The sequence below is a fragment of the Panthera onca genome, chromosome A3 (genome assembly GCF_046562875.1).
Source record: "Panthera onca isolate mPanOnc1 chromosome A3, mPanOnc1 haplotype 2, whole genome shotgun sequence".
Classification (NCBI taxonomy): Eukaryota; Metazoa; Chordata; class Mammalia; order Carnivora; family Felidae; genus Panthera; species Panthera onca.
The window spans coordinates 66,186,589-66,214,016 of NC_138341.1; the positions used below are offsets into that span (position 1 = coordinate 66,186,589).

At 37.9% G+C, this 27,428-nt stretch overlaps 1 long non-coding RNA gene across 1 annotated transcript; it reads left to right on the plus strand.

Moving 5' to 3' along the window:
- The first annotated feature begins 82 nt into the window (after positions 1-82).
- Positions 83-27,159, plus strand: LOC132661308 (uncharacterized). Its single transcript, XR_009602181.1, has 4 exons — positions 83-216; positions 18,187-18,382; positions 21,156-21,219; positions 26,413-27,159. It is a non-coding gene; the product is annotated as an uncharacterized LOC132661308 (long non-coding RNA).
- Positions 27,160-27,428: the final 269 nt, after the last annotated feature.

A 27,428-nucleotide genomic window follows, 5' to 3' on the forward strand; every position in this document is an offset into this window, starting at 1 on the left:
TTGAACAACGTTTTCGATTGGCTGGGAAAGGACAGTACTGGATCAAAAGATAGCCTTCCGCCTATTGGCCCGGAGTTGCTAGGGCTGAGAGCAAAAGTGTAGCCATTGGCTGGAGGCCATAGCAGGAATCTCTACATTCTCTTTTCCTAGCAGTGCGTGGGGGCTCACGCTTAGAAATGGTGCAGTGGCGTACGCGCAGTGGCTAGTCTTCTCTCGGTAAGGCCTTCAAAGGCTTCGGTTCGCCGTTGTATACTTAGCACCTCAGTGCCAACGATATTCAGACCCACTGGGCCAGAAGCGTTTGTAATTAAAGGGTTTGAAAATACCAAGATAAACAATGTAGCTCTGGCTCTATCTGGAGCTCAGGGCTCCAAGTGGGTCTTTAACCTTTCATGCGTACATAGAAAACACTAGAATTAGGAGATTTTCAAGGGCAAAATGGAAGTTAATATTCATTTAAATAAATGTTTACATAAGCATTTTTTTAAAAATGTTTTCTCATCATTGAGAGAGAGTGTGAGCAGGGGAGGGGCAGAGGAAGAGGGACAGAGGATTTCAAGTGGCTCTGTGCTCCCAGCAGAGAGCGAGATGGGGCGGAATTCAGGAACCCTGAGATCATGATCTGAGCTGAAATCCCACGCTTAATGACTGAGCCACCCAGGTGTCCTGCATAACAAAATTTTATGTCAGATAACACCAACTCAAATTTTAAATTAGGGTCCATTATGGAATGGGTCTTCAAAGATCATTGCCAAAGTGCTTGGCGTCCCAAAATATCTTCAGACAGCCTTATATATTGTTGCAGTAAAATTTCAAGATCTAATTAGCTATATCAGTTCATGAATCAGGCAGCATCCTATATGTCAAGTAGAAGAGAGCTCCAAAGGTCTACAGGAAATTAAAGATTTTTAAGGTAGAGAGTGGAAAAAATGGAAATTGTTAGCAAAGAATCCATTGTTTGAGGCAAGGTCACCCTCCTAAGTGGAACGGAAAAGATGTATCAGTAAATTTCCTAATGCTGACCAAGAAATTCCCATGTTAACTAGTTAGAGGTTACATTTCTAAGGAGCTGAAACTACAGTTTAAGTCTTGGTTTACTGACTTGGGACTTAACCTAAGTGACACCATTTGGGGCCTGTGGCTTTCTTTTTAACGATATATTTACATAAAAGGGATTATATTATATGTACAGTCATGGAACTTTTTTTCACTATGAGGTCACTTTTCATATAAAAATACAGAACTCCTTTCTTTGCAGCTGCAAAGTATTCTATAAACTACCATTTCATTATTTTTAGCTTGTGTATATATACACACACAATATCTTAGTGAATGCAGAGATGTGATGATTACTCTGCAGTCTTTTTCTTTTTTTCCCTCCCTGATTGGGTGTACTCTACCATTTTTTCCTTACAAACTGCTGAAATAAATATATTTGTGTCACTAAGAACGGTTGATTTTATTGACTATTCTAAGGAATAAATTCCAGAAGAATTGCTAAATCAAAGTATATATGTCTTGATTTATTTGACTAATCTTCAATTGCTAGATTAAATTACTTCAATTTTTTAAATTCATAAACAGTCTGTAATGAACATCAATTTTTGAACCCAAGTCTCATTATTTCCTTTGAGTAAATTCCCAAATGGAAAATTACTGAACTTCTTTTAAAATCTTTTTGAAAGGGGCGCCTGGGTGGCTCAGTCGGTTAAGCGTCCGACTTTGGCCCAGGTCACGATCTCACTGTTTGTGAGTTTGAGCCTCACATCGGGCTCTGCTGACAGCTCAGAGCCTGGAGCCTGCTTCGGATTCTGTGTCTCCCTCTCTCTCTGTCCCTCCCCTGCTCATGCACTCTCGCTCTCTCTCTCAAAAATAAATAAACATTTAAAAAAAATTTTTTTTAATCTTTTTGAAAAATGTCTTTGCCAATCTACTAGGTTAAAAACAAAACATAATTTTAATTTCCATTTTTAAATTTGAAATTGAGCATTGTTTGACATTGATTAGCCTTTGCATTTGTTCCTGGATTATCTTTACATATCCTTTGACCATTTCTTATTGGGATTTCTTTTTTATCTATTATTGATTTATAAGAGCTTTTTATACCCTTTGACACATGTTGCAATGACATGTTTGTCATTTGTCTTTTCATTTAGTTCATTGTGCGTTTTGCTGTATAGAAGTTTTGTATTTTCCTTGTAGACTTTAAATGGGAGGTTATAAGTTAATTATTTTCCTAAGTGGATAGCCATGTTCCAAACACCACTTGCTGGAAATGGGTGTGATAGAGTGTTGTTTTTTTAACTACTGAGTAGAGGAAAAAGGAAAGGAGGATATCATCATTCTTAGGCTAAACCATTGTGACACCAGACAAGGATTTCTGTGGTGTTTATTATTCTCTTTTTCTGTTTTCTAAACCAGCTTAAAATAGAAATCCCACTTTTGTTCTGCCAATTCTCTCTTTTCATAAAGAAGCTGCTTGTATGGTTTCTAATGAGCCTAGAGGCCACAGAGTGCTATTCAACTGCACTTGGCATTACTTAGCATTAGAGTCTTCATCTTCAGTCTCTTCCCAGTGCTCTCCCATTTCACTAGAAGCAGACAATAACTGGGATGCACAAGCTCTCCTTTCGTTTATTTTCTTAGCATTATTCCTGAAGGTGGGTGGGCTGAATTTCTTCAGGCCTTCAATTTCTCTCCTTTATTTCAAAACATTTTATTATTTCAACTTTCCCTTCATAACGTAAGGCTTTTCATTTCATTCACTAGTTGGGATTCTTAAAGCCAGTATGCTTATACAGTTTAACAAAATATGTTCAATATGTTCATCGTGAAATAACACAAACTCAAAAGAACAGTGCACATACTCAGGGCAACCCATGTGGATGCACTGGAGCATGAATTAGAAGATGATGTGGGGGGGGGGGGGGGAGGGAGGGTGGGGAGCCTGGGTGGCTCAGTTAAGCCTCCAATTCTTGATTTTGGCTCAGGCCATGATTTCACGATTTGTGAGTTTTAGCCCCGCATTGGGCTCTGCATTGACAGTGCAGAGCCTGCTTGGGATTCTCTCTCTCCCTATTGCTCTGCCCCTCCCCTGCTCACTCACTCTCTAAACAAACAAACAAACAAATAAATACTTCTAAAAAAGAAGAAAACAATGTGGATATTTGTTGTGTGTTGTGCATTTTACCATAGGTCACTGTGTTCAGTCAGGTAGTGTTTTTCATGCTTCATAGTAGTGCAAAGCATAGTCATCTCTTGAAAAATCACAACTTTTTATTTTGGCAGTTTTATTACTTTTTATCTACTACATATGAACAGATTTTCATACTGAAGACATGTGTTGTAGGAAAAGAGACCAAAATAGATAACACATACACACGTATATATGTACACTCCTCACACACACACAGACGTATGTATACAACCTCCCCCACAATAAACATACACATATATACATGCATCTACAGTACTTGTACCTGAGGGGTGATAGGGGTTTAATTGTGGAACACATATAAAAAGCACTTGGGGGACGCCTGGGTGGCTCAGTTGGTTGAATGTCCAACTCTTGATTTTGGCTCAAGTCACGATCCCAGAGTTGGGATCAAGCCCTGCATTGTGCTCCGTGCTGAGTGTGGAGCTTGCTTGGGATTCTATCTCCTTCTCCCTCTGCACCTCTCCCCTGCTCGTGCTCTCTCCCTTTCTCTAAAAAATAACAATAAAAAGCCCTTGGGACCTTGGGATGCTTGGTAGTTAGTAAATTCTCTGTACATATTAGCTATTCTCGTTATGTATAGTCTTTTTCTTTTTTTAACCACTTGCAACGGGGGTGGGGGGCGGGTGAGAAACAATTCTCTTTATTTTGCCTTTCTCCTTTCACTGCCAAGTCATTTGTGTTCTTCGCTACAGTTCTGCTGAAATCTGCTTCTTTCCATCCTCTATGGGAACTGAGCCTCTGCCTTACAAAGTGGTTAAAAAGTCCAGTCTTAACATGACTGCGTTCCCCCAGGTTTTTCAGGGACGATGTAACAACTAGAAACATTTGTGTAGTGCTTTGTAGTTTACAAAGGGATTTACATCTATTTGACTCAGTGCAACCTTGAAAGGTAAGTAAAGATGTTACTAAGATTTTCCCCATCTTGTAGGACTGCTAGGATTGCTGCAACAAAGTGCCACAGACTAGGTGGCTTAGATGACAGAATTTTATTTTCTTGCAGTTCTGGAGACTGGAAGTCTGAGATCAAGGTGTCAGCAGGGTTGCTTTCTTCTAAGTCCTCTCGCGTTGTGTCCTAGATGCTGCCTTCTTGTTGTGTCCACATGGTCTTCCCTCTTTACCGTCTGTACCAAACTTTCCTTTTCTTGTAAGGGCATCAGTTGAAGGGGAGCCTGAATATAGTATCCCAAAATGTGGCACTTTCAGGATACTGATTAATTTGAGCTAAAGGCAAGTGAGAACTCTCTGCTCTCTCACCATCTGCAAAGCAGGGCATAAATTTGCCCTGAGAAAGGTACTCTCCCCATACCAGTAAGAGGAGAGGTGAGGAGAGGATTCTTGTCGCTAGAGATGAGGAGTCAACTCTGAGATGACTTTGCACAAACAGACTTTACAAAAATAACCCTTGTCTTACATTAAGAAATCTTCATCCCCCGCACATATTTCCCAGTCACTTTTGCACAAGTAATGCACTCTAGAAGCCCCAACCCTCTTTCCTTTGTCTAGTCACTTCTCCACAATTTATCACCTTTTGTTAAAAAGGTATATAAGCCTCCAAGTCTGTTGCCTCTTTGGCTTTTTTCACTTCTTTTTTGTGAAACCACCATGCACATACAATGCACATACTTAAAAGTTAAGTATTGATAAAATTGGATGCCTCCTCTCCTGTTATTTTGTCAATTTAATTTGCTCAGCTACTAAACCGAAGAGGGTAGAGGAAAAGGTTTTTCTTTCCCTCTGTAATCATACTGGATTAGGGCCCCCTGCCAGTGACCTCATTTTAAATTAACCCATTTAAAGGTCCTGTCTCCAAATACAGTCAAATTCTTAGGTAGGGGGTTAGGAGATAGGAATTTGGGAAAGACACAATTCGACCCACAACAGGTGGGAAAACTGATACTTTTGGAGGTCAAATTTCTTGCCCAGAGTTGGAGCAAAGTCAGGGCTTACACTTCCCTGTACTTGATACTTAAGCAACAAGGTACCTTCCAACTTTCACATTATAATATATCACAGAAACTTTCCCATACCAATGAAAATATTTCTGCATGATTCTTCTTAATGTTATCTAGTGTCTTAGCTTGGACTATCACAGAACACCAAAGATTAGGTAGCTTATAAACAACAGAAATTTATTTTTCACAGGTCCTGAGGCTGGGAAATCCAAAATCAAAGAGTCAGCAGATTTGGTGTGTTTGGTGAAAGCCCACTTCTTGTTTTATATAGATAACTTGTCTTCGTGATGGGCCCTCACAGGTGGAAAAAAGGGAGCTCTCTTTGGATCCCTTTTATAAGAGAACTAATCCCATTCATGAGGGCTCCACCCTCATGACCTAATCACCTGCCAAAGGTCCCACCTCCTAATACATCACCTTCGGGGTTAGGATATCAACATATGAGTCACAAACAATTCAGTTGATATTTATTGCTTTCCCACTGTGTAAACATAACACAGTTTATTTCAACAATCCCATATTGATCTAGGCTCTTTCTTACACTAAAAAATAATTCTCCAGTGAGCATCCTTGTAACTAAGGCTTTGCACCTAATCTTTATCATTTTGTGAAGATGAATTTCTACAAGAATTGCTAAATCACACAGTATGCAGTTTTTAAAGACATCTATACCTATGAAGGTTTTTTTAAAGTGAAAGTATTGTGAATTCTGCAATAATAATGGTTAAATGCTAAGTAATTCTTACCTTTTTTATTATTGTTTTACATCCATGAGTCCACACATCCACACACATGCAAAAATATATCTCAGATACATTGGTGATTGCTAATCCAATCAGACTATGACCAGAGAAATGATTGTGAATTCTGGAGGAAGCAGACTCTTTAATCTCACAAATGCATCTCCCACACCAACACAATGCTTGGCAGTAAAAGACCCACAGTGAATATTAGATGAATATGTGAATGATAATCTGCATACATAGTGCCTTATATTTGCCTAAGAGTAATCCATGGTTTTTTTCTGCCCCTGAGAGTAAGAGAATAGGTATGACTACTGGCAGAGCAGGGTTTTGCAGGTTTTTAAAAAAAATATTAACAAAACATGCTTGCAGTGCAGATCAAGTGGTTTTAAGTTATTATTAGCAATATGCATAAAAGTATCAATGCAATAGAAGTGTCATCTTCACATGTAATTTATCGAACATCTAAAACATCACTAATGAACTACCTAATTGCTACTCCAAATGGTACTATTTCAGCTTTCAAGTAAAGAGAGGGGGAAAAAAAGGTCACTGCTTTAATCCTACAAATTGCTTTTATCCTGGCTATAGAAAGACTTTTTAGAAGTTCTAAATTGTAGGTTCTTTGCAAATATCTTTTCTTGATTATTTGGTCTATGTAACAGCAAAGGGATGGAGGAAGTTTCCATGGTTTGGCAAATAAATAATTACCCACCATATCTTCAAATTCTCCAATGAATCCTTAGATTTTTATTATATTTGCAGGTGTAGCATCACAGATTTTTCATTCTCTTTCCAATGTCATTTGTTTTCTATTCCTTATAATCTATAAAATATTCAGCATCCTGATTTAAAATAGCAAAGAGGGAGTCCTGGATGTCTCAGTTGGTTGAGTGTCCAACTCTTGATCTCAGCTCAAGTCTTGATCTCATGGTCATGAGTTCCAGCCCCACATTGGATTCTACACTGGGCATGAAGCCTACTTTTAAAAAGGCAGCAAATAAATAACAAAAATACAAGGACTTTTTTTCAAATCATGGCTAAAAACATTCATTTGGTATAAAATGGCATAGATTCAAATCCTTTATTTATTGAGTGCATACTATGTACCAACCCCTGTGCTCAACACTGAGAATAAAGAACTATGGATGTGGTACATTCTAAATTCCAAGGGCATGATAGTTCGCTTCTTTTCATTTTATCTCTAAATTTTCAGGGTCTTTTTGTGGCTTTTTATTTCACCTCCCTTTCTTTATTCATTACGGGGTTTTTTTCACTGTTTCATTTGTATGTGTGTAGATAATTTTCCTATGTGTTTTTCCTTCTTCTCTTTCCTTCTACCTTTTATTACCTACTAAGCTGACCCTTGCATTTGTCTTCCATGTGTTTTCTCATCTATTTTTCTGTTTTGGTTTCTTCTAACTATTACTGGCTTTGCGGAGGATGACTAATTCCATAGAACATGTTTTTATGTGACTTATATGTGTTTTTCATTCTCTTAAAAGCAGCTGCAGCCTAGGTGAATGGCTTCTAAATTTTTTTGACCAGATAGTACATCAGTAAAAAATGTCTAAATATGCCCCCTTAATATATAAATATATATTTACTAATGAACTACATACATGTACATATACATATATGAGTATGAACAATTATATAATATATAATTTAAAAAACAAAACTTGAAAAAAATTGAAATAACCAAAGGGTGAGATAAAAATATATAGGATGAATTCTAATACTTTCTCCTGGGTGCCAGTGGATCATCTTGTGCACTCACTGTGGAAACCTCTTGAGTTTTATAAACTTGATAGTTTGGTCTTTTCTCACTTTAAGGAGGGCACTGAGCATCCTGTTTACTCTCTAATACCTTTTAGAATATTCTGGGAGGAACAGTAAAGACAATTTTGAGAGTCCTATTTGCAACCAAGGACATTGAGATCAAGACTCTCAAACAAAAAAGAGTAATAAAAGCCTCTTCCATCTTCAGAATAAGTAGAACCATCCTATCTGGGAACTTTGCTGATGTGGGAGGCAGTAGAGAATTGGGCATAATAATGGAACATTCCTTAAGTTTGGCAGGTAAACACTCTTTTACTTATTTAATAATTTGTCTATTGCTTTTTCTGTTGGAAAAGTAATATATGTGCCCTGAAAAAGGCTCAAACATTACAGAACTATACAATGAAGAAAGTGAAAGTCTCCTATTTTTCCTACCACCTAAAGAAAACCACTGTAACTGTGTGGTCATTGGTCTCCAGATTAAAAAAAGGGTTTTTTTTAATGTTCATTCATTTTTGAGGGAGAGAGAGAGACAGAGTGCAAGCGGAGAAGGGTCAGAGAGAGAGGGAGACACAGAATCCAAAGCAGGCTCCGGGCTCTGAGCTGTCAGCACAGAGCCCAACATGGGGATGGAACCCACAAACCACAAGATCATGACCTGAGCCAAAGTCAGACACTTAACCAACTGAGCCACCCAGGCACCCCCAGATTTTTTAAATGCACATTTTAACACATATTATTATCTCGTTCAACCAAAATGAGACCATTCCCATTTACACAGCATCTTTTACTTCATTTTCCAAGGGTATCTTTCAATATTAGTACAATAGATTGTTCTTTTAAGTGGATGCATAGTATTCCATTATATAGATATGCCTCTATTTAATGAGTATCTTGTTTATGCTCATGTCCAATATTTTACTCTTATAAACAATGCTACAATGAACATTAGTGTACATTATTTCTGCATAAGAATGCCAGAGTAGTTTCATAAAAGAGGAGTGGAATTCCAGGTGTAATGGTATGAAACATTTTTGGAACATTAAAATTTTCCATCAGTACTACCAAATTGCCCTGCAAAAGACAGTATCAACTGATACTGTCACCAAAAGATTATGTATTTATTTTTCCACACTAAAAACTGTTAGTGTTTTAGTGTTTTTAATCTGAAAGGTAAAAAGTATTTACTTGTTTTAATTTGCCTAATTTTAAAAAATGTTTCTTTATTATTTTGAGAGAGAAATAGAGAGCATGAGCAGGGGAAGGGAAGAGAGAGAGGGAGAGAGAGAAATTCCAAGCAGGATCTATGCTGTCAGCACAGAGCTCGACGTGGGGCTCAATCCCATGAACCTTGAGATCACGACTGAGCCAAAATCACGAGCCAGAGGCTCAACCGCAACTGAGCCACCCAGGCACCCTTGCCCGTTTTATTGTTAATGAGATTGAGGATTCTTTTATATATTAACCAGCCATTTATATTTGTGAGAGCAGTGGTTCTTTGTTTGGTTTCTAGTTTTAACTTTTTATTGTACAAATTTGCGAATACACACAAAAGGAGCACCATGCTTCAATAGTAATTAACATTCTTAGCAAACTCAGACACCATGTCATTTCACATAGGAATGCTTTTAAATAACACTGGAAGATGTCATTTAGTGCCCTTTGACCCAGGCACTCACCTCTAATTCCGTGGCTAAGCAGAAAATGTGTAAACGAAAGGAGTAGCAAGAGCCAACCCTAGATGTCCTGCAGCAGTGGAAACCAAGTTACTGATTCAGACCACCAGGTGGCAGACCACAGGAAAAGGAAAAAGGAGAGGAAGAAATGTCACCTACCAAGACCCAGCTCCAGGATGACCCAGAGATCTTAGAAAATTTGGTTTCCTATTAGTATTGAGGAGGTCAGGGGTCAGGGAAGATTACTCAGAGGCATTGTTTTAAACTATAGTAATGTACTTAATTATCTGATAGTAACATGGTTTATTATGTGATGCATTTTATTATCAGATAAAACATCTTTTGTTTTCTTTTTTTCTCTGTAAATGTTATTCTCATTCTTAAGGCCTCCAGGAATAATGTCATAATTGGAATTGCATCAAACCTATAAGTTAATTTGGAAAAAAATCAAGATTTTTATGATACTTATTTTTCTCATGAAAGAATGTGTTTTTGTCACTATTGAGGTCTCCATTTATATATCTTAGTAAGGATTGCAGTTTTCCTTATAAAGATCATGCATATCACTCATTCAGAATTTTACTTGGGGAGATATTTTATATATATTCTAACTGGATTTTGGTGATTTTACAGAAATATACTGATTTTTGCAGATTAAATGTTTAATTTCTGTATTCTTTTATTAAAAATAGCTATGAGTTAGTTCTTCCTAATTTTCTTGCTATACAATTATGTAACCTGAAAAATATCATAAAATTCTTGTATTTTTCTTTCCACCATTTATTTCTGTTATTTCTATTTCATGCTTCATTATATTGGCTGAAAATGATATAAAAATATAAAAAATTTAATAGTAATGATAATATAGCTTTACTATGTGTAATTGAGTTTTTATTCGGAATAGATACTTGTGTTTATTTTAATTTTATACAATAATGTATTTTTATTAAGAGTATAAATGAGTGTTGGAGTGCCTGATTTCGGCTCAAGTTATGATCTCACGTTTGTGAGATTGAGCCCCGCATTGGGCTCCACACTGGGTATGAAGCCTACTTAAGATCCTCTCTCTCCCTCTTCCTCTGCCCTTTCTCCCACTCATGCTTTTTCTCTCTCAAAAATAGAATTAATAATAATAATAATAATAATAATAATAATAATAATAAAAGACTATAAATGGGTGTTGATTTCATCCAGTGGCTTTTCAGCATCTACTGAGAGGATCATATGATTTCTTTTATTGAATCAATTTATGTAGTTATTTTATTAATGTTTCCTTATATTGTCAGTTTTTTATGTCTAATATTCATAAGTAGGTTTTGTCTGTAAATGTTTGGTGTGTCATACCTTTATTGGATTGTAGTGTTAGAGCTATATTTAGCTCATAAAAGAATGGGATAACATCCAATCATTTTCTGTGTTTTATGTTACAGAATAAATATATAATGATTTTTATCTGTTTTATTATTACTATTTTCCTAAGGCAGTTATGGAAACAAAGCTATTTTTAAATTTTAAAAATGAAAATAAAGAAATGCTTATATTACAGTAGAGACACTTTTACAACTCAGAACCTTAAAGAGCTATAATAAAGTTTATTTTCCCCACCCCAGCATGTTAAGGAAATGCCTGCCAAACCCATTATAAAAGATTATCTCTGTCTGAGTGTGCTATGGGTTATACTATTACATAAAGCAGACAAAATCCTTTGTTTTTCTCAGCTGTTCTGCTCAGTCATGGAAAGAATAAAATTATACCTAGTGATTCAGCATCTGAAATGTTATACCAAGTCAAAAGTTGCTGCCTATATAGTTTTCACAAGAAGCTATTGCATTTCTTAGGTTCTGGTAGGTAATAATAATATTCCAAGGAAGTCTTTCTTGGTTGAGGGTGGAAAGCAATAAAGAATTTGACTCAAATTTTATCTGGTTGTATAACCTGTCTCTGTAAGTAAGTCATGGCTTGGATAATAAAAAAGTAGTTGTGGTAAACTTCCAGATGAGTAATATTGATAAAGCTTCATTACGACTCTTCTCATCATGGATCACAACATTGTTTGACAGAACTTTCTGGCATAATGGAAGTGTTCTATTTCTGTGTGTGCAATGTAGCTATGTGTCCACTGTGGCTCTGAGGACTTGAAATGTGGCCAGTGCTGATGAGAAACTGAATTTTTATTTTTATTTAATTGTAATTAATTTAAATTGAAGTAGCCGCATGTGGCTAGTGGCTACCATAATGGACAATGCCGCTTCAAATATGAAATGTAATCAGTATGGATACATTAAGAACCCAAAATGTTTTCACCACATTTCCTTATTACGCATAAATAAATTTCACTTGCCAATATTTTGACAACTCAAAATCAATATCAGTCTCATCATTTATGCTTGCATTTTAAAAACTCACTTTAATACTTTTCTCCTGTCTGAGACATCTTTGCCATTCTGAGAAGTATCTGTTTTTCCTTCCACTCTCATTTTGCTATTGTTGCTGTCTTTTGTCTACATGCTTTTAGCTCTGCCATTAGGTGTCTTTGTAATTTCACATCCAAACCTTGTGAATTTTTGTTAGTTTCTTTAAATAAAGCGATTTGGTTCAAATACTGACATGAACAAGGATATGACATGTATAATGATGGATAATTATATCAATAAACTGGACATGGGTAAAAAAATAATCAAGAAGAGTTGGCAAAAAAAAAAATTTAATGAGAACTTAAGAATAGAATTGGCACTTTAGTATGGAAATTGCAGCCATATCATTGAATTCCTTTTCAAAGATGAAACCATTTCACTGAATCCATTACCGTAATTACACTTTAAACTTGCTAAAAATGTGCACCGGTATACACCAGTTTTACGGGCAGTCTCCACATCTAGCTCCATTGTTATTAAAATTTTAAGATTTGTTGACTACGTTGTTATTGTAGCAGTACTGCCTTGTGTTGCTTTTTGTATTTCCGTAGGAGTAATTTGAACGTATATTTGAAAAGTGTTATGGTTTCAAATGACCTAATAGGATCAAGGGATTATTTCAGTGAATTATCTTTTAATTAACAGATTGCAAAGTACTATTTTTAGAGAGGTTGGAACAACCATTCATTTGAAGCTAAAACTTCATCATTTAATAAATTAATTCATCATTCAAGTCATAATCTTTAGCAGTTGAGAATAATGGTAGCTGCCTAAATATAAAAAACCAAAAGCTAATTTTAAATGAAATTATCTGTAACTGGAATCCAGATATATTTTTTAATTTGTTTAAATGTTTATTTATTTTTGAGAGAGAGAGAGAGAGAGAGAGAGAGAGAGAGAGAATGAGCGGGGGAAGGGCACAGACAGAGAGAGGGAGACACAGAATCTGAAGCAGGCTCCAGGCTCTGAGCTGTTCACACAGAGCCCGACCCAGGGCTCCAACTAACGAATGGTGAGATCATGACCTGAGCCAAAGTTGGACGCTTAAGTGACTGAGCCACCCAGGCACCCTTGGAATCCAGATATTTAAAGCATTGAAATATTGGACTGCATGGTTCCTTAAGGACCCAAGTTTCTATAAAGATGTTGAGACTGATGGTGGAGGCTACCTCTAAGAAAGATGAGAGAGGTAACAAACTCTTCAGGAAGGAGCAGAAATGAGATGCTACACCTCACTCAGAGCAATAACTGAGATTAGACTAACATTTTGATAAAGTATAATATTACTTCCTTGATCCTCACCAACTCACAATTTATGATATAAAATTTAAGTTTGCATTGTTTCTTAGGAAAAATTTTGTTAACGAAATAATAATGTGAACACAGGAAATAATATAAAACATGATACAATTCTTTTTATCTGTTTTTGCATGCTTACTTGATTTTAAAGATGAATGTAGTATAAAATCATTTTTTTATGATGGCTAACAATACTAGCTATTTTTGCCTGCTTCTTCTTTCAGGTAAATTTCAGAATTATATTGGGGAGCCTGGGTGACTCAGTCAGTTGAGCGCCTGACTCTTGATTTCAGCTCAGGTCATAATCCCAGGGTTATGGGATCGAGCCACATATCGGGCTCCATGCTCAACTTAAGATTCCCTCTCTCTCCCACTCTGGTCTCTCCCTGCTCATGCACTTGTGCTCTCTCTCTCTCCAAAAAAAATTAGAAAATTAAAAAAGATTTTTTCAGAATTATTTTGTCAATTTCTTCCAGAAATATTTTTATTGGGATTTTGCCTAATAATTTAAAGTATATTATTTAACTGGTAGAAAAAGTGACAGTATTAAAATATTAGTCTTCTAAAATATAGTAACACTTTTCCTGTACTTAATATCTTTCAGGAAAATCTTCTAGTTTTTTTCATATTAGTGATATAATTTTCATTAAAGTTCATTAATTCATGTCAGCTGCTGTTGTAAATCAGGATTCCTTTTTAACTATATATTTTAAACTGAGTATTGTTGGTACATATGAATGTTATTTCAATTTTATATATTTACCTTATTTCAAGCATTTTACCAAACTTATAAAGTATTCTATATTCCTCTCACCAAAATGGAAGCTTCTTTTGTTGTCTGTTTTCTTTTTTTTAATGTTTATTTATTTATTTTAAGAGAGAGAGAGAGAGCATATAGGGGAGGGGCAAAGAGAGAGGAAGAGAGGGAGAACCCCAGGCAGGCTCCGCACTGTCAGTGTAGAGACCCACATGGGGCTCAAACTCACAAATCATGTGATCATGACCTGAGCTGAAACCAAGAGTCAGTCACTTATCCGACTGAGGCACTCAGGTGTCCCTGTTGTCTATTTTCTTATCAAAAGTAGCACCTACTCATTTCATACATGTCACGTTTATTAAAGTTTGAGACTTATTGGGGTTGGGAGCACTGGTCTATCGCATATAGACAGAAGACTCATGCCAGCAGATTTAGGATAACAAAGGCAAATCACACTCCAGAATATCTATAAGTCAATTTAGAAACAGCAATTTCTGGGGGTGCCCGGGTGGTTCAGTCACTTAATCGTCCAATTTCGGCTCAGGTCACTACCTTGCGGTTCATGAGTTCAAGCCCCTCGTGGGCTCTATGCTGGCAGCTCAGAGCCTGGAGCCTGCTTTGGATTCTGTGTCTCCCTCTCTCTGTCCCTCCCCCCACTCGTTTTCTCTCTCTCTCTCTCACTCTCTCTCTCTCAAAAATAAATAAACATTAAAAAAAAATAGAAACAGGGGCGCCTGGGTGGCGCAGTCGGTTAAGCGTCCGACTTCAGCCAGGTCACGATCTCACGGTCCATGAGTTCGAGCCCCGCGTCAGGCTCTGGGCTGATGGCTCGGAGCCTGGAGCCTGTTTCCGATTCTGTGTCTCCCTCTCTCTCTGCCCCTCCCCCGTTCATGCTATGTCTCTCTCTGTCCCAAAAATAAAAATAAAAAACGTTGAAAAAAAAAAAATTTATAAAAAAAAATAGAAACAGCAATTTCTGTTTAGACATTCAAGGATGCATAGGGGAGATTTTGTAGAGAATAAATCACCCTAAGAGTGTTCAAAATTTGTTGCCATAAACTTCTGAAGCTTTTGAAGAGGTTACTGTTATGTCGATGTGTTGGCAATAAAATAGGCATTTAATATTAACTGAATGAATGAAGGACTGAATGAATGAATGTATGTAGCACTTTGTTATGCCCTGAGGATATAGTGATGAGCAAAAATAGATCTTATGGGAAGATGCGGCATTAAATAAAATTAAATAAAGACTCACCCAGATAAATGCATCACCTGGTCTTGAAGTGGAGAATCTGGGGAGTCCAGAAATTGGGGCAGCCACAGGAACCCCCTTCAATGTGACCTCAACCACCACAGAAAAAATCTAACCCTATTAACACTTTTAGGGTTAATCCCTTTAGGGTTTCTCATCCGAAATCCCTGATTTGTGAAACAAAGTCTAGAAATAGACTTTGAGAGGGTCCTACTGGACACATTTGTCAAACAGATGAAAAACTAGGTAGGACAGCCCCTATACCACCACTCCAACTTCAGTTAGACACCTAACCTTTCTATTGCCTGACCAACTTTGTTCTCCACTCCCCATTTGCAAATCATGAAATACTCTCAGTGAATTTTCAAGGAACTACCAGAGCCTGAAACCTCAGTCTGTAGTATCTCTGAACAGCAGATCAGCTATTCCCATTGGCCAAGGACTTTCACTTGTCCATAGCCACCATTCAGAGTGTCCAAATCACACACTGGGTATCTCACTTGTACCGTTAAAACAAGACTGTCAAACTCCATGAGCCACTGCTTTTGGGTATAGCTTCATGGTGCTTAGAACTAAGAAGTGCGTGAAACTTACCTGATAACAGTTTGTGGACAGGAGTGGTTTCCAGGGAAATGTTACACTATTTTCACTTAGAAACAAACATCTTGATTTCCCAAAGCTCTGGTAGTTTAGGTAATAGTTTGGTATATAATCAGTCCAATCAGTCCAGTCAGAAAAGCAGAAACCACTGTACATAGTTCAAACAAAAAGGAATTTAATTCTGGCAAATGGTTACAAAGGTGCTGGAAGGGCTAGAGGATAGAGGGAGAGAAAAGAAGGCCAGAGACGAGAAAGTTGCTACTACTACTCAGGCTGGAGTCCTCCAGCTGCATTTGCTATTGGAAGGTTACCACATGGCCAGTGCAGAATTCCACCCTTCACAGAAGGGGCACCACTTGACCATTGAGATACTTCTACCACTGGTACCACACAAGAATGGCTTATTCTTTTCTCCCATCAGTAACTGCCATGGTCCAAACCTGACTGGAAGCCAGTTGGTGAAGGATTTGGGGTATGGAGTTATAGGCGTCCAGCCCCTGCAATTATAGATTATAGGAGGGAGATTGTGGCATTGTGCCAACAGAAATATAATAGCACATGGGGTGCCTGGGTGGCTCAGTAGGTTAAGCATCTGGCTCTTGATTTTGGCTCAGGTTGTGATCTCACGGTTTGTGAGTTCCAGCCCTGCATTGAGCAGGCTTTGCGCTGATAGTGTGGAGCCTGCTTGGGATTCTCTCTCCCTCACTCTCTGCCCCTCCCCCACTTGCCACACTCTCTCTCAAAATAAATTTTAAAACCATTAAAAAAAGAAAGATAACTGGCACAATAACATCAGTTAGGTAGATGCTAATCATTTGTAATCTTTTACATTTGGTAGAAAATTACTTCTGAAAGGATTGGACAGGTGTATGGGACTAATGACTTTCTGATTATTTCCTGAGAAATCTTGCTCTTGAGGCTTATTAAGGTAGCAGTAGCACAAGACAGATAGGGAGCCAAGGATGGTTGAGAAAGGAAAGAATGGACAGGACAGAACAGGTCCAAGGGCAGATGTCTGGCTATTAACTTGAGAGGCCAACATGCATTTTGAAAAAGACTCCATCTTTCCAGTTAGAAAACATTTTGCCTCTGAAGTTGAGGGTTGAGGTAGAAGAACAATGAAAACCTTTTCTTTTGTCTGAGTAGCAAGAGCCAATGAGCTTCATAAGAAGGAAGAAAAATCTAGCTTACTAAATATGTGTAAAGTCTCCTTTATACTAGAAGAAAAATGAGTCACCAAAAATATAAAAGCTACATAAATTAGCATCCTTCCATGTTTTTAGATAACTAAGTGAAACAGCATAATAGAGTTATGTCCCAAAATTAACTTCCTTTCATATTCCACCCAGGCATGTCCATTTGTAAAAGGCTCCCATTGCCATCGGTTGATACCTGATGTGGAATTTTTTAAACTTCTTTACATTTCCTTTACCCTCACTCTGATTCACAAAATGCTTTGTTAGAGTTCCCTGGAATATTGTGGCTTATCTGACTCAAAAGTGAGTTCATTCCTATTTTGTTAGTTGGCGTAAACATTCAATGAGCAATGCTGAGCAGGATGATATTCTATGAGTAATTATGTATAGATCATTTCAAAGATTGTTTTGAAAATCCTACTTTTAGTAAAGTGCATTTAAATTTTTGAAATCTTAGGAACTTAAAACATTAGCTTTTAAAATGAACTTTACTCCTTGCCAGGGTAAATAAATATGAGTATAGACATCTTAAGCTAATGACTATATTTTGTGGGGTACCAATCTGAAATGTTGTTCTAGAGACTTCTTTCAGAATTATGCAATGTTTTAGAATTACAGAAATTGGAATGGATTTCTAGAACTACTCTATTTTTTTAGCTGCCACTTGCTGTCATATGAAATACATACTATATAACCAATGAACATTAATATAAAAATAATAAAGTAATTTTATGTATATGTGCATTTAAATTTTCCACATGTGATCAAAGGAAGAGTATTTGGTCAGGTATCTTTCTTAGGTTTATGCACAATTCTCTCTCAGTTCTTATGGATCTGAAGGAGTCAACCCATTTGACAGTTAATCCTCCTAGGAAAATACTGGAGAGATGAAAGCTGTGGGTTGAGTTATATTGGTTTGTGTAATTTAAACTTCCTCCTCTCTCCTCTTTGAGGTAGTAGGGTGAACATTCAAAACACGCTCGTGGAGTACTGCATAGAGATCCAAAGGGGTCATTTCACAGACCACCTGTACTCACTTCCATTCAGGCAAACTGCACAGGTGTGGCTCTGCTGTTTGTTCAAACGATGAAGCATATCCATACCCATTGTGGTAGGCAGAATAATGCTCCCCAAAGATGTCCACTCCCTCCACCTCCAGAAACTGTGAAAGTGTCACCTAACACGGCAAGAAGGAATTTGCAAATGTGATTAAAAGTCTTGAAATAAGGGGATTATTCTAGATTATCCAGCGAGCTCAATCTAATAATATGGATCTTTAAAATCGGACTTTTTCCCAGTTGTTATCAGAGAAAGATGAGACTATGGAAGAAGGGTGAGAGAGAGATGCAATGTTGATGATTTTGGAGATAGAGGAAGAAGGCCACAAGTCAAGAAATGTGGGCAGCCTCTAGAAGATGAAAAAGGCAAGGAAACAATCTCCCTTAGAGCCTCTAGAAAGGGATATGGCTGTATTGATTGATGCCTTGATTTCAGGTCAGTGAGACTTGAGCCTGATTGCTGACCTACAAAACTGTAAGATAATAAATTTGTGTTTTGTTTTTTTAAGTGTTTATTCATTTATTTTGAGATAGAGAGTGGGGGGTTGGGGTCGGGGCAGAGAGGAGAGAGAAATCTTTTTTTTTTTTGTAGTGTTTATTTTTAAAAAAAAATTTTTTTAATGTTTATTTATTTTTGAGACAGAGACAGAATGTGAGTGGGTTAGGGGCAGAGAGAGAGGGAGACACAGAAGCAGAAGCAGGCTCCAGGCTCTGAGCTGTCAGCACAGAGCCCTACGCAGGGCTCGAACTCACAAGCTGTGAGATCATGACCTGAGCCGAAGTCGGACGCTCAACCGACTGAGCCACCCAGGCGCCCCATAGTGTTTATTTATTTTTGACAGAGAGGGAGAGAGAGAGAGCATGAGTGGGGGAAGGGCTGAAAGAGAGGGAGACGTAGAATCCAAAGCAGGCTCCAGCCCGACGCGGGGCTTGAACTCACAGACCGCGAGATCATGACCTGAGCCGAAGTCAGACACTCAACCGACTGAGCCACCCAGGCACCCCAAGAGGAGAGAGAATCTTAAGCAGGCTCTGTGCTGTCAGCATGGAGCCTGACGTAGGGCTCGATCTTGCAAACCTGGAGATCATGGCCTAAGTGGAATTCAAGATTTGGATGCTTACCAGACTGAACCACGCAGGTGCCCCTAAATTTGTGTTATTTTAAGCCACTAGGTTTGTGGTTATTTGTTATTGCAATAGAAAACTAATTACCCATAAAGCCACTGCCCTAAGCCCACTGCTGCCTTGGCCATTCTGACCCTTCCCTTGTGACTCTCAATCCAGGAACAAAAGGGGAAAGCCTGACTTACTAGTGTTCCCTGGAGCCTTGTTTGGACACTGCAGCCAACTTTTAATTCTGACTGGGCTGTGCCCAAGCTTTATCACTTGTGAAATATTTTTACCATGACTTTTGATTCCTGGGCCCTAAATCAGTGGCTTTCAAACTTTGCTGACTGTTTTGACTCCAACCCGCCTGAAATTTTGATTTCAACCTGGGACATGCACAACTCCCACACACGCATATAACTCAAACCAATGTTTTCTGAAGCAGTGCTTATCTTTACTACATGCATTGCACTCTGATATTTTCAGTTCTATTCCCTTCCATTTTTTAATGTAAATTGCAACCCACTAAACTAATTTCACGATTCATTAGGTTGCAACCCTCAACTGAAAAACACTGACCTAGATCATGACAATTCTATGGCCAAGACGTAGAATTTTTGCTGGAGAATGTATTCTGTTTAATTTTAAAAGAAGCATAAATATTTGTTCAGAATTTAAATTGTTTCTATATGTAACCTTAATTTATTGTTACTAAATGTTATTTATTAATGTACCAAAATTTATTAGTTTTCTCAAAGTGAACATTAAGCCCATGATAGTTTGTAATCAAGCCTAATAGTAAGAGAGAAGGACCACAATAGGGAGGGGGTACATTCTAGAAACAATTTTTAAATGAATAAATAAATACAGGGTGCCTGGGTGGCTCAGTTGGTTAAGTGTCTGACTTCGGCTCAGGTCATGATCTCATAGTTTGCGAGTTCGAGCTCCACATTGGGCTCTGTGCTGACAGCTCAGAGCCTGGAGCCTGCTTCAGATTCTGTGCCTCCCTCTCTCTCTGCCCCTCCCCCACTCACTCTGTCTCTGTCTCTCAAAAATAAATAAATGTTAAAAAAGAAATTAAAAATGCTTTAAATGAATAAATACAGTCATTGGGTACATGTATTTAGTGTTCTGCTTTTCTACACTCAACTTGTTCATTTCTGCTTTTAATTTTAATATTTCCCTTTTTCTTGCTTGCTTTATTAGCCATGCCCTTTCCTAGACTTTTTAGGTTAATTTGTTGCATTTCTCTCCTTTTTTTTTATTGCTATTTATAGCTGCAGCATTATTTCAAATGCTTATAGTTTGTTTTAGTATCCCTTTATTTAGAGGTCCTGGAGGAGTTTATACATGCATTTAAAATTATGTCTGTTCCAATTCAACTAGCTTTTCTAGGTGTTGGTAGCAAAAGGATTTGGAGATTGTTATATATTAGTTAGCTTTCACTAGGTTATGAACAAACAACCACCCAACTCCCAGTAGCTTATGACAATAAAGGTTTATTACTCAATCACTGCACATATTGCCTACAGCTCTGTTCCAGGATCTTCATTCCAGGATCTGGACTGAAGGAGCAACCTCTATGTGAGACATACTGGCTCCTGGCTAAACCACAGGATGCTTCTTAAAGCTTCTGCTCAGAAGTGGGGCATACATCACTTCTGCATATATCCCATAGACCAAAGCAAGTCATAAGGCTAAACTTGACAGCAATGCAGTGGTGAACATAACCCTTTCATATGCAGAGCAACACATAATAGGGAACAATGGTACAATCTACCCCCTGTGTGCTCCCCCATAATGCTGCAACCAGAAGGGCTTTTCCTTGCCTCTCTGTCCATTCAAAACTCTATTTTATTGTTGGATTATAGCTGAGATTTACCATGATAACATTTATGCTTCCTTTTTTAATGTATCTTTAATCACACTATAATGCTGTTTGTCTCCCTTAATGCTTTTTGCTATAAAATCAGTTGTGCTGAACATGTTTTTATAGGCCACACATGGCCATGGCTACCATGGCTTATGACAACATTAAGAAAACAGTGTTTTTCTAGCTTGGCCTACACTCACAGCAATGCAAGACTTCAATTCTTTCTCAGACCTCAACAGGCACTGCATGTGCTTCTGCAAGGAGTCCAGGGGTGCCCGGGAGGATCCTTCTTGGTACGTATGCAGCCTGGGCTTCTAGCCTGCTGAGAAGAGAGCAGTGTTCCCTGCTACCTCCAGATGTCTATACAGCAGCACTGTTTTGCACATCTCACACCATCAGAGACTCCAGAGATTTCACCCTTTTCTAAATTAATAGGTATCTCGGGGCACCTGGGTGGCTCAGTCAGTTAAGTGTCCGACTTTGTCCCAGGTCATGATCTTGCTGTTCATGGCTTCCAGCCCCACGTTGGGCTCTGTGCTGACAGTTCTCCTGGAGCCCACTTAGGATTCTGTGTGTCTCTTTTTACCCCTCCCCCAACTCATGTACATGCGCTTGTGCTCTCTCTCTTTCTCTCTCTCTCTCAAAAATAAAAAAACATTGAAAAAAATTTTAATTAATAGCCATCTTTCCCCAGAGCTTTAGCTCCAGTTTCCAGTTGCTGGGACACCATTAGATAGAGAATAATATGATTAATACACTGTACCATACTCAAAATTACTCTGAGAGTCAAATCTTATATTTCAATAAGCTTCTCTCTCCCTCCCCCCTCACCTGCCTTTCCCTCTCCCTCCCCTGTCTCTTTCCCTTCTCCCCCACCCCCTCTCCCCTACTCCTCTACAGGATGCTCCTCTGCTGTTGAGGCTTATATAGCCTCTAATAACCAACTCCACCCTGGAATTTGTGAAACTGATGAAATTTAAACATCAGGTTTTTATTATGCCTGTACAGACACTATGAATTGTAAGCCATTCCCCATGGTTTATTAAAATTTTTCTTATTTTAAACATTTTATCTCAATAATCACACACGGGAAAAAAACAATAATATAATAGGGCTTATAATGAAAACCATTGTCTACTGCTCCATCCTCTCCCACCCCTAATTCGATTTCCCAATAGGAACCACTTCTAATTGTTTCTGTTTCAAGACTTTTTGGTGGCTGCTTCCCTAGTTCTTTCTTTTTTTTTTTTTTTTTTAATGTTTCATGTTTATTTATTTTTGAGATAGAGAGAGAGATGGTGAGTGAGCAGGGGAGGGGTAGAGAGATAGGGAGATGCAGAATCTGAAGCGGACTCCAGGCTCTGAGCTGTTAGCACAGAGCCCAAAAGGAGGCTTGAACTCAAACACTGCGAGATCGTGACCTGAGCCCAAGCCAGATGCTGAACTCAGTGAGCCACCCAGGAGCCCCTCCCTAGTTCTTTTTTTTTTTTTTTTTTTTTTTTTTTTTTTTTTTTTTTTTAATATACAAGGGGCCTTTACTGCTATTTCTTGATTTACTGGTAAATCACAGCATTAGGTGAAAAAATTAGTTCCCTATAAAGGTTGGCGTTTATATTTTCTCTAGTAACCATATTTAAGTTTTCCATGTTTAGTTCATAGGTTGCTTCTAAAAATTGAAAACTCCTAACAATAATAACATACCATAACAATGTAAATATTGTAATTATGTAAATATTGTTGACAGGAGTATTAGATACTAAGATTTCATTTTCCTCTCCACAGGGGCCGTTACAGATCATGTAAAAGACTGTTTAAATTTAAGATTTGAGTTTTACTTGGCTGGTTTGATTTTATATTTCCATCTCTTTTCACTTATGCTGAAAATCTTGGTTCCAATGATAATAACATAATAATCAGTACTTAGAGCTCTATGTTACTCTCTTTTCCCCAAAAGTTTTATTCTCAAAAATGTCAAACCTACAGAAAAAGCTGAAAAAAAAATAGTATGATAAATGTCTGCATATCTTTTATCTGGATTCATAAATGGTTAAAATTTTTGCCACATTTGCTTTATTTCTCTTTTGTTTTTGTTGAGTCATTTGGAAGCACATTGCAGACAGCATGACAATTCACCACTTGCCTGTCTCTCCTACAACAAGGACATTTTCTTATAAAACCACAATTCCATTATCAGACCCAAGGAATTTAGTATTGACATACTGTGGCATGACCCATATCCAAATTTCCCCAGTTAGCCTCCAAAATGTCCTTTATAGCTTTTTTTCTATCCAGAATTTAACCAAGGCTCACTCGTTACATATAAGGGAAATATCTCTTTAGTCTCCTTTGTTGTCCCTTGCCTTTTTTTTTTTTTTTTTTTTTTTTTTTTTGGTCTTTTTAGGACATTTGACAGTTTTGCAGAGTCCAGGCAATTGCTTTGTAAAAGAATGCCCTATGTTCTGGATTTATCTAATTGCTTTATCATGATTAGATTCTTAAGATTCAACATTTTTTGTAAGAATATCATAGTAGAAGAATGCACTTCCCACTGCATCACATCAGATCTAGACACATAACACCAGTTTATCTCTTTAGTGATGATGCTAATGATCATCTTCTTCAGATGGAATCAGCTAGATTTCTCCAGTGCAAAGATACCCCTCATATTTGTAATTCACAAATAGTCTGTGGGGTGATTCTTCAAGACCAGGTAAATATCCTGTTCCCCAGTCACCCTTGATTCAATAGTTTTAGCATCCACTGACGACCCTTGCCTGAATCAGTTACACCAAGGTTTTAAAATGATGATTTTCCATAGTATTTTTTGTAATGACTGCAAAGTATACCAAGTCTTTAGGGTTGTATCATCATTTATTTATTAGGTCCCCTATTGATGAATATTTAGGTTGTTTGCAGTATTTTGCTTTTACAAACAATGCTGCAAAGAACACCCTGGTATCTTAATGCAAATGTGCAACTATAATTGTTAGATGAATTCCAGGAAGAAAAATTGCTAGGAAAAAGGTATTTAATATTTTGACAGATATTGCAATGTTACCCACCCACCCCCCTGCCACCCAGAGAAGGGATACCCATCTACATTCCCACTATCAGTGCATAAGACTGCCTATTTTTCCAATTCCCTTATTTATTGACTCTATATTTTTGCTTTATATGTGCCACCACCTCCTATTTTTCCAGCTCACTCTCACTATACCTTGAGTACCACAATTCTGCTCCTGAAACCTACAGACCATAATCACCTTTTCACCTCTCTTTTCTCCTTCCCCAGTTTATATTCCATGCCCCATCACTATAACTACTCTTTTGCATACTCTCTCCATTCCCTTACTCCTCTCTACATTTACTGTACTTTCTGGCCAAACTCCTACCCAGTTAAAAACAACTCTCTTCCTGTGTCACACCCAGCAGCCAAAAGTGACTGGAGAAAAACAACCACACAAGAAGATGCTCACTATAAATTCATGGTCTCATCTTCAAATGGGCCTTTAATAAACTCCCAGTACATTCTCTAACCTCTCCATCTTTCCTAGAGGGCTGTTTCATTTCTTTTCTCTCTCTTCAACTCTCCAACATCTCCTGATCCCTCTGTTGATGATTTTGCTTTCTACCTCACTGAGAAGAGAATTTGCACAGCTACCAACCACAGCTACTGGCCTACCAGCATCGGCACCCACATATTCTACTTTCTTTCTTGTAACTACGAATATAACACGGCTTCTCCCTTCTCAAGTCAGCCCCTGCAGTTGTGCATTGCCTTCCAGCCACTCAAGGTTCTCTCTCCAGCAATTGTTCTTTCCTTCTCTGGCCTCATCGATGACGTTTTCTCCCTACTGAATGATTCCCTTTGGGAGCAAACATTCTGTAATATCTCCCACTTGGAAAAAAAATCATCTACTGACTCCATGTCTCTTCCAGCCAGTGCCTCCACTTTACATTATTATAGTGAATACTGTTGTGCTCCCTCAAGAGTGCTTCTTCAGGCCCAATACTCCCATGCACCAGCTGCTGGGAATATCAGCCGCTGTTACCTCACAGCCACATCCCTCACTAGAAACACTCTCTTGGTTGCACGGAACTACCTCTCCGGAAGTTGTAGCCCCTATTAAGAGGCAGCCCATCAAATGACTGGCCTGGCTGAGGCAGGAATACAAAGCCTGGCCCCCTTGTCTCAATTTGGGACAACTCTGAAGAGTCACCCCCCTCCAGAACTCCCCACAAGATGACCGAGGCCCCAGCTGAAACTTCACTAGGCTCAGCTTCTCCACTGTCTAGTCTTACCTCCCTCACTTCCTCAGAGGTATCTCTCCAATAAGCTTCTGCATGCAACATGACACCTGGGAATTTACAAGTAGGGAACTCACTGTAAAACAATGTTCCAACAGAGGCGGTCCTATCTTCCAGTAATTGTGACATTTACAACATAATTATACAATTTTTGTTTGTTAAAAAAGCCGTTTGTTCTGTAGAATTTTCCATATTCTGGATTTGGCTGACTGTGTCCCTGTGTGTATTCTTATTTCTGATGCTTTCTACAAACTGGTAGTTATATTAGAGTATAACTAGTATGATAGTTATACTATACTAGATTAATTAGATTCACCTTCACCCGTTTACACCCGCTATTCTGAAACTCTTTTTTACGTTTCTATCCTACCCTGTGAAATTTAAATACTGATTATCTGATGCTAAGAAGAGATAAAATCAAAGCTCCCCATGATCAAGAGAGATCATTTATGATTGCACTTCCTCCCCCCAGCTTCCAACCCCCTTCCACACACACCCACACACAGACTTGATAAATGCAATCAAAAGGCCTTCCAAATGCTTACTGGAAACTGGGAACAAATAACTGGTGAATGCGTTTACCTAGGTTTATATCCTTAAACACCAAACACCTTCGTCCCAAAGCAGAGTTATGATTATCTTGTTCTCATCTGTAAGGGAACCAAAGAAAGGATTATTTGCATACGGAATTCCATGTTGTTACTAATTTTAAAAGCCATCCTGGCTTTCTTCTGTCAAACGGTTTGATTGTGGATCACATTCTTTCATCGACAGCTGGTGTATTCTAAGTCAATTAATCAACATGCATTTATCAAGCACCTGCTGTGTGATCAACGTCATTCTTGGAGAATTCATGCTGATTAAATTCTCTGTAAAACAATTAGGAAGCTGTATCTTATTTCTGCTCTGTCCCCATCCCCACCCCCAATTTACAGAAATACATTCCCAAATCAAATAGATGCTCTTTTTATAACAATTTACTGTTTTGAATTATCTATACCCTGCTCCATTCTGTTCAGAGTTGATAACACTCTGGACAATTATGATTTTTTTCGGAGGTACTAAAAGCGCTTTTGCATAAATGTATACCTGTTTGTGTAATTATGTTATCTTATGTATCTCTTTTAAAGAAATTTGTTTTGTTCATTTTATTTTTTTTTTATTAATGTCATTACAAGTAACAGAAACGAGCTAGAGCTGGCTCAAGAGAAAATAAAAACTTATTGGAAATCTATCAGGCTTTCTCATGGCATCCAAGAAGAACTGAACTACCAACCAGGCCTCTGGAAGAGCAGAAGACAAGGAAGCTCTGGGGACCCTGACAACAGCTGCTCACAAACCATCTCTTTGGAATTCTGCCATTCAAATGACTCAGAGCCAAACATCTCTGATCTCTGGGTATCTCAGTTCAAAATTCAAATTCCTGGGTGGGAGAATCTGATTGGCTGAGCTGTGGTCAGAAGGCTGCTGCTGCTCCAATCAAGTAAGGCCAAGAGACAGGCTTGCATGCTCTATATGCACCTCTCCAATACAGAAGCCACCACCAGCCACATGTGCCTTTGGTGTACTTGAAATGTTGCTATTCCACTGAGGAAATGGATTTTCCACTTTGTTATTGGTTTAAATTTCAAAACTGAAGTGATGTAAAATATTTTTCCATTACCTGTAACTTCATTATTTGGGTAGAGCTATGTTTCACTTTAACTGTTAAAAGTTACCATCTGAATTGAGATGTGCTGCCAGTGGAAAACACTCATCAGATTTTGAAGACACTGGTAAAAAAAAAAAAAAAAAAAAGGAAAATATCCTATTAATTGTATTTATTTTGATTACATGTTGAAATTATAATATTTTAGATATCTTGGGTTTAATAGAATATTAAAATTGCTTTTAACTATTCTTTCTACTTTTTAAAAGTCTTACTGTGAGAGGATTTTAAAGTATATATGTGGTGCACATTGCATTCCTCTGTACAACTATAAAGGATCTGTTTCTGAGGACCAGGGGCAGTTCCAAGATACTGGATAAAAAAAAATCTCTGCAGAACAGCTAACTTCAAAGCAGTCAACCACATAGTACCAAATAACACATAGAGATTTCTGGGATAACCTAATGTACTTAATCAATAGTGGAAAACATCTCTTCAGCATTGTTTGACTACTTCATTGCAATATTCATTATATCATTAAGGAAT